This window comes from Pinus tabuliformis, chromosome 8 (assembly GCF_031772625.1).
Source record: "Pinus tabuliformis cultivar Carrire ecotype Pingquan chromosome 8, CPIR1, whole genome shotgun sequence".
NCBI classification, from domain to species: domain Eukaryota; kingdom Viridiplantae; phylum Streptophyta; class Pinopsida; order Pinales; family Pinaceae; genus Pinus; species Pinus tabuliformis.
In genome coordinates, this window is record NC_142294.1 from 38183713 (window position 1) to 38200686 (window position 16974).

A 16974-nucleotide genomic window follows, 5' to 3' on the forward strand; every position below is an offset into this window, starting at 1 on the left:
GTTGGCCCCTTGTAATAACTCATGGTGCTCCAAATGACATGTGGGGGCACACAAGTGCCCTCATGGGCCTCCAAACAAATTCAAGATGCATGTAGACCACCTACAAGGGCTAGGATGATGGTGTAGGTGATTTCATGACATCGTGTAAGTCCTGGATCATCTGCCAAGTATATGGTGCAACTATGGGGCTAGTTGGGCATGATGGATCAAGTGCATCTTCCTCATCCAATAAGTGAACCATGAGCAATCTCTAAATGGATGTGGGGATCCATGGAGTGTTTTCTTCTGTTGTGGATTTCCATGGCTCTCTACACATACCATACATGTGCCACTGTAGCCCTATGGGGTCAAGACCCCGTATAGGGAGACCAAACCCAAATGGGAACCACTTGTAATACTACATAGGATCCAATGCATCCCAGTGCCTTCCAGCACACCAAGTCATTAAATAAATCAAGTAAAAAGGCTTATAAACCATGGATAACAAGTGAGCACTTCATAATGGCATGCTCTTCCATAGTGGCCTTTTGCATGTGCTAATTTCTCCCAACTCCAAATAGGGTTAACCAGACATCCTATTAGGTGGTTTCTACCTCTAAAGGGGGTGGTATGTCAGTGGTACATCCTTCAAATGGTGGTGGCATGTGGCATAATGATGTAATAGAGTAGCTAATTAAGGGGGCAACCTGGATCACATGTCATGGTACAAGGGTAGCTAATGAAAGGGAAGCCCACACTTGGGTAAATAATGTGTACGAGGGAGAAATCGTGGTGCATGAGTTACCTCAACCTTAATTTTTCCACCCTTCTTCATATGCCTTTTTCCTTTTTATGATTTTCTTTGGTTAACTGCTTGAGGCTCTAGGTAATGAGAGCATGATGCATAAAGTATAGCAGTTGATACCCTCTTATAAGGTGGGGAAGTTCATTGCCCACTAAGGGTTGGGACAACCATGGGTTCCTAAATGATAAAGGAGGCTCATCAAGGGCCATGTAGAAACGAGGGTGATGGCCATGGAATGGGGTAGAGCTCATGTCATGGCTTTTGTTGACATTCTAAATGCTTTTGTCCTGTCCATCTTTTGCATTTTCTGGTACAAATTCCTGTTGAATGTGGCCAGTTATGCTTTTTCTTTTCCTTTTAGCTGCATCAACCTACGGGCATCATTCTAGGCCTGACCCAAGATGTGGGGCAAGGGGAGGGGGTGGCTGACCCTATGTGGACCCAGGTGGGAGGAGAGATGATTGAATTTGGGACTGAGACCATGCAACCAAAATTAGGGTTTCCCATGTAGTACCATCCCAAAAACCAATAGGTCATCAAAAGAGATCCCACGGGACTAGGGTGCAGGGTTAACATCCTGAAAGAGACCTAGGGAACAAGAGCATAGACCTAGACCACTCTTTCCACCGAATTCCCCCATTATTCCATGCCTGAAGTTTCCATGCTAAATAAACTAGAATACTCAATTACTAAATAACAAGGCATACCTTTAGGTTCGGGAGGCCCACCTTCAAACATACGATCATGATAGACTGGTGAGGGACCACATGGCTGGCTTAGGTGGCAGAGAAATGGAACATTGAGATAGTTGGTGATTGCTCACTGAGGACCATCATGGAGAAAATTTTTATCCTAGGGATATCACCCACTAAATGGTGGGTAACATCTAGCTCCAACTGGGACATGATCTCTAGAAAAAGTCAGCAAAGCTACTCGAATGAGAGGTCATGAGAACACTAACAATCTTTTGGTTACCATAGACCTATTATCTGCACATATCAAAGACTAAACCCACGGGGAAACATATTTTTATGGTGTCTTATGATCACCCATGCTTAGTATTAGGCCGTAAAATCAACATAAAAAATAAAAATATGCAGATTTTAATCTAAATGAAGCTAATCTACCAAATATCATACGTCAATTTTTCTAATGCGAAATCAGCATGCAATGCATCCTACCCTAACATGCATATGGTACAAAACTAATACTAAGTGTAATCATAAAGCCGGTGCAACTAGCATATCATCAAATCAGTATAAATATGTTGGCCTATACGATTATTCATGTAGAAAATTCCAAAGAGAATGTGGACAAACTCACATGGATGATAAGGTCGGTGGGAGATGGGAAAATAGAATGCCCACAGATGGATGATCACGTGAGAGTAGGAAAGAAAATGATGTAATCTAGTCCATGAGATCCTCTCTTCTATCCAAAATATAGAGATGTCAATGATTAGGCTCATAAACTTTTGATAGATGGCAACCTCAAGCATATTATTTCCGTTATGGTCCTTATCATTTATGTCATATTTTATGGTCTCTATAGGAATATGATTAGTAGGCAAGGAAGACTGATGATATGGAAAAACACAAGTAGGTTTCCCAGGAGGATCATAACGAAAAGGGGGTATTATAAATTGATCATGATCTTGACGATGTGTCAAAGGAGATAAAGTATAGTCAATGAGGGGTTCTTCCTTGACACCATACTCAGAAGGTGGAAAGGGCTCGTGGTCACTCGGGATCATTTGAAAAGGGGCAAGTGAATCACCTGTGGAATACTTGAAGTGATGAACAAAAGGATAAGGAAAAGGGGAGGGTGAAGTTTTATATTCAACGAGTTTTTCCTCCTCAAAATCATCATTTTCATGTAAGGGAAAATAATGACCCTTCTTCTCAAGGGTATCGATGGATATATCATCATAAATAATGCCTGAGAGAAAGGGGAGACCTCTCTCAACCTCATCTTCCTTGTCAGTGTCATAAATGGGAGCACAATCAAATTGAGGACCAAAGATTTCCCCTTTTCTCCTTTTTGAAGTGGAAGTAATCTTCAATGTCATCCTCCAAGGGGCTAATGGGGTCACCTTCTTCAAGGTTCTCAAAAGGATATTCATCGAGAGTAATATCCTTGAGAAAGGTAAGGTTAGTCTCAACTTCACTTTCCATGGACTCATCCTTCCCAACACGTGTTCTCAAAATCATTCTTTTCATCATGTGGACCCAAGGAGGACTCATCTTCCCATTCATCACTTAGATTCTCAAGGTATTGATGATGCTCAGTGAAGCCTTCCTCTTGAATGCTCAATGTTGGGCATACTTGAAAATGCCTAAGAAAGTCATCAACGATAGAACTAAAGAATAACAACATAAGGACATCCTCATGGACCACTTTCTCCTTTGAAGTATGTGCATTAAATCTTTCCACATGGTCAACTGCAGAGCTAGGGTCACCATCAAACACGGGTACCCCACGTAAAATCCTTCCTGTGACATGATTAGGGTGCCCAGGGATGCTAGTGATGTCAAAGAAAGACACCCTACTACGAGTATACATGTAAATTTTGTAGGAGTCGCAAGGGTGATTTTAAAGATGCCTAAAAAAATGTTTTCTTCACCCTACAAGCATCGAACTTAAAGTTCAATGAAGAACTAGGGCTTCGTTCTTCCAATGGAGTCACCAATAATGATATGTCAATGTATCTTATGGGGAAAAACACAAGTTTCATGTCCCTGGCAACAACGCCAAAATGTTACTACTCAAACTAGCAGGGGTCCTAAAAGGGGATCCTTGAAGGGCTACTACTAGGCTAAGTGAAACAATGGAGTGATAGCAAGGCTCCCTACTCTTTGCAGATTTTCACCGATGGGAGGAGACCCATTATGATAAGGATCACAAAATGGATGGACCAATGATATGGCGAGGGGTGATCCTAGAAGCCTATTCGTAAGAGAGGCTCAATTATGGCTTTCTTGTCTTGGAAGACAAGATGGAAGGCTCTAAAGGAAGGGCTTGGCGAGAATTTCAAGGGTTAGGTTTTCAGTATGTTTCTTCTAAAGGAGATCGCTAAGCCCTAGAATTTTTGTGGAAACTTGGGTTCCAGGTGATCTTTGAAAAATTAACCTTGATAGTGCATGAGACCACACAGGATAGGATTTAGCAATAAATTATATTCTTAACCTAATTAGGGAGGGGAAGGGATCAAGGAATGAATTTTCAATGAAAGGCAATGCAAGGATCCCAGTGAGCTTTCTAGCCTAAGGGAAACCAAGGGCAATAATTGGTCTTCGATTCTATGACTTGTGATATCTCAAGATCCCACCATCAGAATCTCATGAAATTTGGATGGCTTCTTGAGGACACATCAGCGCAGTTGTGGACCACAAATCGAAGTATTTGGGAGTCCAGATTGTGAGATAATTGATTCCCTAGATGACCTAGAGGACTAGACCTAGTGAAGAGGAAAGGGGAGAAGGAAAATAGGTTTAAGTTGATCACCTTTGGGTGGACCAATTCCAAATCCTTTGGGGAGATTGGAGTCAAGTAGAATTATGACTATGGACCTTTGAATTTTCTAGGTCAAGGAGGCCTCGAAGACAACTTCGAATGGCACCAGGGCAACCGCAAAAGAAGTTACAAATAATTTATACTTCGTTTTGCAAGATAAATGGCTTGTCAAGATGAATTTCAGTAATGAAACCTCCCTAGGAACATTCATTCACTATACATGGCCCATACATGAAGCATTCACTATCCAGAAACAAAATTCCCACAACTTTGCATGAGAGATGCAGCAAATAAGCCCTAGTATAGAAAAATCCCAACAAAAATGTATGTGATAAAATTAGAAAGAAATAATAGCATTAAAATGTACTTACATGTATAAGAATATATCCAACCATCCAAAAACTTGCCATCAAGAAGCTCCAAGACATATGAAAATTCTTCAAACATCAAAATTCATTCCATGCTCCAAAAATTCATCCTCCAAGAAGGATAGTGAAAATCTCTAAAGAGATACTAGTTCCAAATCCAAGTGATGATGCTAAAATGAATTCACATCACTTGTATTTATACACTTCTAATGAGTTTGATTTAGCTAATTAGGCCTACATTAGCCCCTACAATAAAATAATGTGCAAAATAACTAACTTTTGGTGACAAGCCCACCAAACTAGCTCATAAACAAAAGAATAAGCCTCTCAAGAGGTCGAATAATGAATAGTGCATGTCGTTGGGCCTTGGAGGAGGCCTAATGGAGTCCATATGTGCCATAATGTGTAGTTTAACTCCCAAAATTAGTGGACAAGTGGTTGGCCCCTTGTAATAACCTGCAGTGCTACAAATGACATGTGAGGGCACACAAGTGTCCTCATGGGTCTCCAAACAAATTGAAGATGCTTTTAGATTGTCTGCAGGGTTTAGGATGATGGTGTAGGTGATGCCACATCATCGTGCAAGTCCTGGATCATCTTCCAAGTGTATGGTGCAACTATGGGGCTAGCTGGGCATGATGGATCAAGTGCATCTTCGTTGTCCAATTAGTGAACCACGAGCAATATCTAAATTGATGTGGGGATCCATGAAGTGGTCCCTGCTACTGTGGAGGCCCATGGATCTCTACACACACCCTACATGTGCCAATGTATCCCTATGGGGTCAAGACCCTATATAGGGAGACCAAACCCAAATGGAAACCACCTACAATCCTACATAAGATCCAATGTGTACCAATGCCTTCTAGCACACCAAGTCATTAAAGAAATCAAGTAAAATAGTTTATAAGTCATGGATAACAAGTGAGCAATTCATTATGGCATGCCCTTCCATAGTGGGATTTTGCATGTGCTAATGTCTCCCAACTCCAAATAGGGTTAACTAAGCATCCTATTATGTGGTTTCTACCTCTAAAGGGAGTGGTATGTCTATGGTACATCCTTTAAATGGTGTTGGTATGTGGCATAATGATGGAATGGAGTAGGGAATGAAAGGGGGAAACCTGGATCACATGACATGTTACTGATGAGCCTCATCATTGGGTAATTATATGGGCCTTAATTCACCTCCTAGCTTAGTCAAACCAACTTTTCTCACAACTTTTTACATGTTTTTTATTATATTTTGTTTATGAGATGAGTTAGAGTTGGATATTATGCCTAGCGGACTAATATGCATTGAATGCAGGATTGAAGGAGAAAATCAAGGAATTTTTGCAAATACTAAGGTTAGAACTCGAATGGGACAAGGGAGAGGGATTGTAAGAGGTAAATCCTCCTCATTTACTTATCCCCCATTTGAATATTCCTCCATCCATCACACCGGCTCGGAGTGCAAGCAGCCGAGCAAGTGAGAGACAAAGAGCTAGTTTATCTCGAGTTCGGGAGCTGAACCTCCCTAATTTTAAGGAAGTCGTTGGGGACTTCATTTGTATAAGTAGAGAGGCCTAGAGCCTCATTAGGATTTGGATTTTGGTTGTAAAACTCTAAGCTATTTTTGAGCTCTAGACTTGTGAAAGTTTTATTGATGTAATTTTCTGTTTTGGTAACAAGAATGAGTTTTTTTTTTAGCCAACATTGAGTTAACTTAGAGGGCTGAAGCTCTTGGGTTAGGTCCCAACCCTAGCAGCCAAGGCTCCTCTTTCTTGTATATGTATGTTTAGTGTAGTTTCATAGCTTCATTATTAATTTGCTTTTAGATGCATTTCCATTGCAAGTAGTGTAGATTGGATTAGTTGTTTATTAGTTTGTTTCCATCTGTGCCTTACATCAGTAGCATGTTAGCAGGGATAAAAGGAGTACCATAAGGTTTTCAGCAAGTGTATCGGCCTCACTTCCTCCCTCTGGGATCATGCCTTGAGGAAGGGACCCTTAAGCAGCCCCAAAAACACAGATTTTTATTTCTTTTATGAGCTTTGGAGTTTGTTGTCTTTAAATTAGTATTTGGTCAATTTTGCAAGGTAGGACTCCATTATCATCTTTTTCATCTTCATTTTTGCAGTATATCTCATCCATGCTTTCTATCCTTTCAGAAACTTTCCTCATGCATAATGTAGGCAGTTAGTTCATTAATTCTGCTTTTCTAGTTTATGAGAATGTTTCTTGTTTACATAGCTTTTTGGAAGATATACATGTTTTATGTAGAGCAGGTGCTTTAGGAGGAGACTAAGACTTCATAGCCAGCAGCCACCTTCCACTCCATCTACCTTAGCCATCCCTTGTTTTCACCATCACCTTCAGTAGTTTTCATCATTTTTCATAGAAATTCTTCCAAGCAAATTCAGCAAATCCAACCATCTCCTATCTTTGTTGTTGATTTCTGAATGATCCTAGACCTTCTTCCACTCCATTCCACCCATCAAACACCTTTCCTAAGCCTTCCATCACCTCCAACACCTCACATTTTTCTCTCGACTATATCCTATAGGTTTACAGGGAATCCTGTAGGTTTCTAGTACATCCTGTAGGTTTTCCTGAGATGGCCTATTTTGAGGCCAAATTGATGGAAAACCTCTAGGAAGTAGCACAAAACCTCCCAAAGGTCTCCCACACCATCCAACCATCTCCTAACCCTTCCAGCCATCCTCAAACATCCTTAATTCATGTGCCACATCACCAGAAGAAATTAGTTTGCATACTTGATTTTGCACAAAAAGATAAAAGGCAAAAACATATTTAGTTCAGTCTCTTTACTTGCACATTAGTGATGTTTGATGCTTCTTACTTCTATAACTTAGATAGTAGCATTTGGTTCATGTTGATTTAGCATTTCTGCAAGGCATAATTTCTTAGCAGTTAATTAGGAAATGGTGTGATTTAGCATTGAATTTCGGCCTTCTCCATTATTGCAGTAGAGTAGCTCTCTCTTAGAGTAGATTTACCTTTCTTCCATCAAGAAATCAAGCTTCTTATGACTCCATAAAAGTTTTTCTTGAAAACCCCAGTGGTCTCTCACCAGCTAAACATTGACAATAGGCAGAACCATCACTTTTACTTGTGTATACAACACTGTCACCTCCAAGTTTGTACGAACCCCGGGTTGATAAAGTAAAGTTGGTAGCCCAGAAGTTGCAGCATTCTTGCTGCAATATTGGCGCTCATCACTTTTGGGCGCCATTAATTTTAGGCTTCTTGAAGAATTGATATTTGGAGCAGAAACACCCCCTCACCACAGGCTCAACATACTGTACTTCCTGCTGCAATCACTAATAGACTCAAGCATCAAAGTGCAAGAGGGAAATTCCCAACAGTTAGCTCACCATGGGTTAATTAGAATCCTTGTAGAAGATGCCCTCCAAAACCTCAGAATTCCTATAAAATGGTCAGTTTTTAGAGACATGCCGGCAAAGGAAGACATCAAAGCTGTCACATATGATGTTAGTCCTACTGTCAGTGAAGAGGAAGAGGAAGAAACTGAAGCAGAGGAAGAAGAAGTAGAGCATGAAGAAGAAGAAACAGAAGGAGTTGAAGATGAGATGGATGAAGAAGGAGATGAAACAGAAGAAAAGGAGGATGATGAAGAAACAAAGGAGGAAACTGATAAAGATGTTGAGGATCGACAAGAGGAAGAAGAAAGGAAGGACATAGGTGAAGAAAGCAATGGAAAAGAGGGGACAGAAAACAAGGAGAAGCCACCTAGGGTGTCTCCAGAACCCACTAAAAGAGAGGCAATAGCTACCCTCACTGCTCTTAGCATCCCCATCAAGCAAAAATGCAAAATACAGAGGCAGACCCCCTTATATTTCAGGACAAGGAAAAGCACAAGAATAAGGCAGGGGAAACCCAAAAGAACAACCAAAATTCCCATTGTGATTGAAGACTCCCCTAAACAAAAGAAGAAAATGCCTTCCCCTAAGTCTCCTATCACCTATGTGAGAAAGCTTATGAGTAGATCGACCTCCTCCAAGGGAAAATCAATCCTACAGGATACACAGCAGAATCTATAGGAAGCAGAAGCGGTCCTACAGGATACTTTGTTGAACCTACAGGAGGCACAAAAATTGGAAAGGGACATAGGAAAGAAGTAAGAAACTAAAGAAGAGGACCCATAGTCAAAATAACCTAGCCCCCAACCTAACCTTGACTCCTACTACAGGTTTATTGAAGGAGGTAGGTTCATACCTCAAAAATTTGCTATTCCATTGTTCTTCGAGCTTGAGAAGGACAGAACCAGAACTCACTAATGGATCCAAATCGCCAAATCCAAGGGGGTCGAAGACATCAGACACATGGAGGAGAAGCTCAAGGAGATGGGTAGAGAGCTAATTAGCTTGAGTGACAGAGAGGCCATAATGAAAAATCAACTAGAGACAAAAAATGCATGGTTGAGAGGACAACTGCAGGAAAGAGAGAATCAATTGGCATGTATGGCCAGTCTCTCTTTGGAAGAAATCCAGTGTAGGATGCCAGCTAAATCTTATGCCCTATACCTCAAGGAATAGTGGCTGTAGTTCCAGATCAAGACCATAGCACAGAGAGGCACCATGCTATTTCAAGGCTATAGGCAGTTCATTGATCTTTGTGATCATAGCACACTAGAAGATAGGGCCAAGATGGCTCAGTTTTATTTGCACAACATGGCCTTAATAGACATGAATGTATGGGACCCTAATGCCAACCTAGGAGATTTACAGTTGATGGCTTTGGAATCATGGATGAACCATGAGGAGTCAAGGGCTACAAAGATGAAGAAGATATTGGCAAGAGAGCAAACTGAACCTCTTATGATCAGAGCTGAACAGTCAGATCCCATGGCCCTCATCAGTACCCATAATTTGATTGCAAATGATCCTCAACTTGCACCTAGATATCTTGCTACCCAAGAGCAAGAAATTTCACATTTTGAGGACATGTTCAGGCTATTAGGGGATGATATCATACATGCTTGCCTAAGGAGATGGAACACATTGCCATACAGCTTAAAGATAAGAGAGTACCACTCTCCTCAAAGATTGAGAGAAGCACTAAACAGGACACCCATGTACAAGAAATCTATGCAAAGGCTGAAAGTCAATTGGATTGGCCTGAAACTCAGTCCACCACTACTCTTAGGAATGTTAGAAGGAAGGAAGGAAGAAGAAGAAAGGAGGTAGTGGGAGGAGGTAGAAAGGAAAGTAGGCTTCTATGAACAAGAAGAGGAAACCACAGTAGAGGCATGGGATGTCAAGGAGGCCACTAGAGCTATGAAGGATATGGATATTGATTGAGTTGCTCAGAGGATGAGCAACACTTTCAGTATTCATCATTGGGTAATTATATGGGCCTTAATTCACCTCCTATATTAGTTTAACCAACTTTTCTCACAACTTATTACATGTTTTTTATTATATTTTGTTTAAGAGATGAGTTAGAGTTGGATATTATGCCTAGTGGACTAATATGCATTGAATGCAGGATTGAAGGAGAAAATCAAAGAATTTTTGAAAATACTAAGGTTAGAACTCGAATGGGACAAGGGAGAGGCATTGTAGGAGGTAAATCCTCCTCATTTACTTATCCCCCATTCGAATATTCCTCCATCTGTCACACTAGCTCGGAGTGCAAGCAGCCAAGCCATGAGGATTAGAAGGCAGCCGAGCAAGTGAGAGAGTCAAGCCTCCCTGATTTTAAGGAAGCCGTTGGGGAATTTAGTTGTATAAGTAGAGAGGCCTAGAGCCTCATTAGGATTCAGATTTTGGTTGTAAAACTCTAAGCTATTTTCGAGCTCTAGACTTGTGAAAGTTTTATTGATGTAATTTTATGTTTTGGTAATAAGAATGAGTTTTGTTTTGAGCCAGCACTGAGTTAACTCAGAGCGCTGAAGATCTTAGGTTAGGGCCCAACCCTAGCAGTCAAGGATCCTCTTTCTTGCATATGTATGTTTAGTGTAGTTTCATAGCTTCATTGTTAATTTGCTTTTAGATGCATTTCCATTGCGAGTAGTGTAGATTGGATTGGTTGTTTATTAGTTTGCTTCCATTTGTGCCTTACTTCAGTAGCAGGTTAGCAGGGATAAAAGGAGCACCATAAGGTTTTCAGCAGGTGCCTCGGCCTCACTTCCTCCCTCTTGGATCATGACTTGAGGAAGGGACCCTTAAGCAGCCCCAAAAACACAGATTTCTATTTCTTTTATGAGCTTTGGAGTTTGTTGTCTTTAAATTAGTATTTGGTCAGTTTTGCAAGGTAGGACTCCATTGTCATCTTTTTCATATTCATTTTTGCAATATATATCATCCATGCTTTCATTCCTTTCAGCAACTTTCCTCATGCATAATGTAGGCAGTTAGTTCATTAATTCTATTTTTCTAGTTTATGAGAATGTTTCTTGTTTACATATCTTTTTGGAAGATATACATGTTTTATGCAGAGCAGGTGCTTCAAGAGGAGACTAAGACTTCATAGCCAGTAGCCACCTTCCACTCCATCCACCTTATCCATCCCTTGTTTTCACCATCACCTTCACTAGTTTTCATCATTTTTCATAGAAATTCTTCCAAGCACATTGAGTGAATCCAACCATCTCCTATCTTTGTTGTTGACTTCTGAGTGATCCTAGACCTTCTCCCACTCCATTCCACCCATCAAACACCTTTCCTAAGCCTTCCATCACCTCCAACACCTCACATTTTTCTCTCGGTTGTATCCTGTAGGTTTATAGGGAATCTTGTAGGTTTCTAGTACATCCTGTAGGTTTTCCTGAAATGGCCTGTTTTGAGGCCGAATTGAGGGAAAACCTCTAGGAAGTCACCAAAAGCCTCCCAAAGGTCTCCCACACCATCCAACCATCTCCTAACCCTTCCATCCATCCTCAAACATCCTTAATTCACCTGCCACATCACCAGAAGAAATTAGTTTAGTTCAGTCTCTTTACTTGCACATTAGTGATGTTTGATTCTTCTTACTTCTATAACTTAGATAGTAGCATTTGGTTCATGTTGATTTAGAATTTCTACAAAGCATAGTTTCTTAGCAGTTAATTAGGAAATGGTGTGATTTAGCATTGAATTTCGGTCTTCTCCATTATTGCAGTAGAGTAGCTCTCTCTTAGAGTAGATTTACCTTTCTTCCATCAAGAAATCAAGCTTCTTCTGACTCCATAGAAGTCTAGCTTGAAAACCCCAGTGGTCTCTCGCCAGCTGAACAGTGACAACAGGTAGAACCATCACTTTTACTTGTGTATACAGCATTGTCACCTCCAAGTTTGTACGAACCCCAGGTTGATAAAGTAAAGTTGGTAGCCCAAGATTTGTAGTATTCTTACTGCAATACTAGTGCTCATCAATTACAAGGGTAGCTAATAAAAGGGAAGCCCGCAATTGGGTAAATAATGTGTAGGAGGGAGCAATCATGGTGCATGAGTTACCTCAACCTTTATTTTTCCACCCTTCTTCATATGCCTTTTTCCTTTTTATGATTTTCTTTGGTTAACTGCTCGAGGCTCTAGGTAATGAGAGCATGATGTGTAAAGTATAGCAGTGGATACCCTCTTATAAGTTGGCGAAATTCATCGCCCACTGGAGGTTGGGACAATCATGGGTTCCTGAATGATAAAGGAGGCTCATCAAGGGCCATGTAGGAACTAGGGTGATGGCCATGGAATGGGGTAGAGCTCATGTCATGGATTTTTCCACATGCTAAATTCTTTTGTCCTAGCCATCTTTTGCATTTTTTGGTACAATTTCCTATTGAATGTGGTCAATTATGCTTTTTCTTTTTCTTTTAGCCGCATCAACCTACGAGCATCATTCTAGGCCTAACCCAAGATGTGGGGCAAGGGGAGGAGGTGGCTAACCCTATGTGGACAGAGGTGAGAAATGTGGACCCAGGTGGGAGGAGAGATGATTGGGGGTGTAATGAACAGAAGGGGAGTAATATATGTGAATCGGGGAGTGGGATCACGCAACCAAAATTAAGGTTTCTCGTGTAGTACCATCCCTAAAACTAATAGGTCAGTAAAATACATACCATGGGACTAGGGTGAAGGTTAATATCGCAAAAGAGACCTAGGGGACAAGAGCACAAACCTAGACCACTCTTTTCCGCTAAATACCCCCATTAATCCGTGCCCGAAGTTTCCTGTTGAAATATGGCAACAAGAATATTCCAATTTAATTTTTCCTTGAATTAAATTGTGAATTAAAATCGAATTTAGTCTCAACAGCTACTTGGAAATAATTAATTAAATTAGTTTAAATTAATTAGTTGGAGAAATTCAAGTTAGAAGTCTTTTTGAAGTCATGCAAGAGTTATCCCTTAAATTAAGGAGATAAGATTGAGTTATATTTGAGTTGTAATTAGTTAACTCAATTTACTGAGTTGAGTCCACTTAAATTAGTTCCAAACTGTTTGAGGAACTAATAGTGAGTTAACAGTCAGTTGATGCATGCATGCACTCAACTAGTGCTACTCTAGTTAATTGAAGATTCCCTCATCAAAAACTCATGCATTTCTATTCTGAGAAAGACCCAGTTGAGATTAAAGTCAAGGACAGTGTACTATCAATTGCATGTGTTTTCTCAAAGAGAAAACTCATGCATGCAGTCAAGGATTTAATCCTTGAGGATTGTGCAGTTTTGGAAGAGGTTTTCCACTTGGTTGAAGGCAAACCATCCACAAGGAATAGCGCAAGGAAATAGGAGCTTGGAGGGCAGAGAGGAAGGCTAGAGAGAAGCCAAGATTGCTTGTGAGCATCTGTGAGGATTGTACTAAGAGCTAGCTAGCTGTGAGAGCTAAGGCTTTGGATAATTCCTATGTATTTCCACCATGTATGATAATACAATAGTGTGGGTTTTTAGTTGAGGATTTCCCCAAATTATTTTCATGTGTATTGTGCGATTGATGCTTCTTCTTCTGGTTATATTGTTGAGCTCGATCTTTAAGCTTCCGCAAATTGATAGTTGAAGTAGGTTATAGTATTCTGCTTTGATTTATATTGTATTATCGGGTTAACCTACACATATTTTCTACATGGTATTAGAGTTGGGGTTGTAGAGATTTTCTACATGATATTAGATTTGTGAACAGTATACTGAGAAGAGAATTTGAAGTTTGAAGTTTGGGGTTGCAGGTGCAAATCGAATTCAAATCATACTTCAAGGTTGGCCAATGGCGTTCTATGGCTTGAGACTCGAGTATCCTTGGAAGGTAGCTCAAATTAAATAGCATGGAAAGATAGAATGGAGGTTGTATTAGAAGACAATGGCTTGAAGAATTCATTGATCAATAAATCCCAAAGTCGGCTTTAACTAATGCACAAGAGTTGGCTGAGTGGAAGAAGTGTGTGGCGAAGGTGAGACGGGTCATCCTTGAGGGAGTTCGAGACCATATTGTCTCGAGCCTCCATGGGAAGGATACTCCATTTTCAATGTGGATGACATTGAAGGACCTCTACCAGAACAAAAGCGACAAGAGGAAATTGGTGCTCAAGGATAAGCTTCGCAGAATCAAGATGGAGAATGGCGACACTATTTCCACATATCTGAACAAGCTCACCAATTGCATAGATGACCTTAGCAGTGTGGGAATAACTATTGCCAATGATGATATGGTGAGCCTCACTCTCCTTGGCCTTCCAAAGAGTTGGAATAGTTACTAGGACTCTGTGAATGGAAGGGATAAACTATCGGATTGGGAACGACTGTGGTCGGATCTTATGCAGGAGGAGATCAAGAGGAGCACACGAGATGGTTCTTCAACCAATAATGATGATGAAGAAAATCTAGCCTTAGCAAGTAAGGCAAGGAAAGGGAAGGGGAAGGCTTCCCATTTCAAATCGAATTCTTCTCATGGAGGGAAGAAGGGTGACATGTCTAAAGTGAGATGCTTTAATTGTCATAAGATGGGACATTATGTGAATAATTGCCCATCGAAGAAGTCCAAGAAGGGATCCTTGGAAGGTGAGGAAGGTGAGGAATTAGCCTCTTAGTTCGAAATGGACTTTACCCTCATTGCATGCATGGTGTCATCGATGATGGGTTGTGTCTGGTATCTTGATTATGGAGACTCATTCCACATGACCGGTGATAAAAATTTATTTAGTGCCTTGGAGGAGAAAGACCTCAAGATGCGCATAGAGATGAGTGACGACGGAAGGTATAGTGTTTCAGAAGTGGGCACGGTTGCTTTTTAGAGGGAGCATGGAGATCCTCTCACCTTGACAGATGTGATGTATGTGTCTGGACTGAAGAAGAACTTGGTATCGGTTGTGATGTTGCAGGACAAAGGCTACGATGTTGTCTTTAGTAAAGGAAAGGTGTTCCTAAGACACATAACCACGGTTCAGACCAAGAGGATAGGGATTCGAGTGAAGAATCTCTATAAACTAGAGGTAGATGATTGTGCAGCATTGAGTACGAAAGCAGAATTGGTGCAAAGCCAAGACATTGGCGAGTTGTGGCACAGACGGTTGGGCCATTTGCATCATGGGGCTTTGAAGATAATGCAGCAGATATCTACAGGACTTCCCAAAGGTAAACTTGAGCAAGTTGACACATGCAAAGGTTGTACCTTGGGAAAGTACACCAAGTCTTCCTTTCATGATCGAGACAGTTGAGCAGAGGCTATCTTAGAGCGAGTTCATACTAATTTGTGTGGACCATTCTTGACAACATCCACAACGAAGAAAAGGTATTATGTGATTTTCATTGATGAATAATCTCATAAATGTTGGATTTATTTCATGCAGAAGAAGGACCAAACTTTCACAAAGTTTTGTGAGTTCAAAGCTTTGGTCGAGAAAGAGTCAGGGAAGAAGATCAAGGCCTTGAGAAGTGACAACGGTGGAGAATATGTCTCTCAAGAGTTTAAGGACTTCTGTGCAGCAAAAGGAATTAAACGAGAGTTGACGGCACCTCATAACCCACAGCAGAATGGGGTGGCTAAGAGGAAGAACATTACTATTGTAGGGGCAGCACATGCAATGTTGCATGACCAAGGCCTACCACTTCACTTGTGAGTTGAGGCATGCAACACAGCAGTCTATTTATAGAATAGAAGCCCGCATCGCATACTTGGGATGAAGACACCAGAGGAAGCTTTCTCCGGTAAGAGACCAGATGTGGGTCACTTCAGGATCTTTGGCTCATCGGTATATTTCCATGTGACAAAGGATGCACAGAAGAAGCTTGAGCCGACAACAGAGTTGGGGATATTTGTGGGGTACATTGATAAACCTCACAACTATCAGGTGTACTTGCCTACCAGTTGGAGGACAGTGGTTCACAGAGATCTCAAGTTCGATGAGAAGAAGGCCATGCGAGTTTCCCTTGAGAGGGAGCTCCAACTACAGGTTGTGGAGGAACTGTTGGTTCCTAAGGAGGAGGAGCCTCAGACTAATGCAGAGCAGCCACATGCAGAGGTTCCAAGAGTGGAGACATCCACTCAAGCAGAGTCTTCCAGAGATGGACAGAAGCACACAAGAGAAGATGACAGATTGTTGGAGGATGCGAGAGAGAATGTGGGAGCACCATCTTCTCAGCGTAGACAGAGGAGGTCACCTGAGAGGTACACTGGATACATGGCCCTTGCTGGGGAATGTGTTGAGACCGATCCATCTTCCTTTGAGGAAGCAGTGCAGCAGCCGATTTGGGTTGATGCTATGGTGGAGGAGTATGACTCCATAGTTCATAACAGTGTTTGGGACGTGGTTCCGAGACTGGAGAACAAGTCAGTTGTGAGTTCCTGTTGGCTTTACAAGGTAAAGCAAGCTGTTGATGGTAGTGTGGAGAAGCATAAGGCAAGATTTGTTGCCTGTGGCTTTTCACAGGTTGAGAGGATCATGTTGCTACAGTATATTTCGACAAAGGAGCAAGATGCTGACATTTTGACAAAGGCATTGTCAAAGTGTAAATTCGAGTTCCATAGAGACAGGATCGGGGTGTAGATAATCCCTTTCTTGTTGAGAGGGAGTGTTGAAATATGGAAACAAGAATATTCCAATTTAATTTTTCCTTGAATTAAATTGTGAATTAAAATCGAATTTAGTCTTAACGGCTACTTGGAAATAATTAATTTATTTATTTTAAATTAATTAGTTGGAGAAATTCAAGTTAGAGTCTTTCTGAAGTCATGCAAGAGTTATCCCTTAAATTAAGGAGATAAGATTGAGTTATATTTGAGTTGTAATTAGTTAACTCAATTTACTGAGTTAAGTCTAGTTAAATTAGTTCCAAATTGTTTGAGGAACTAATAGTGAGTTAATAGTCAGTTGAT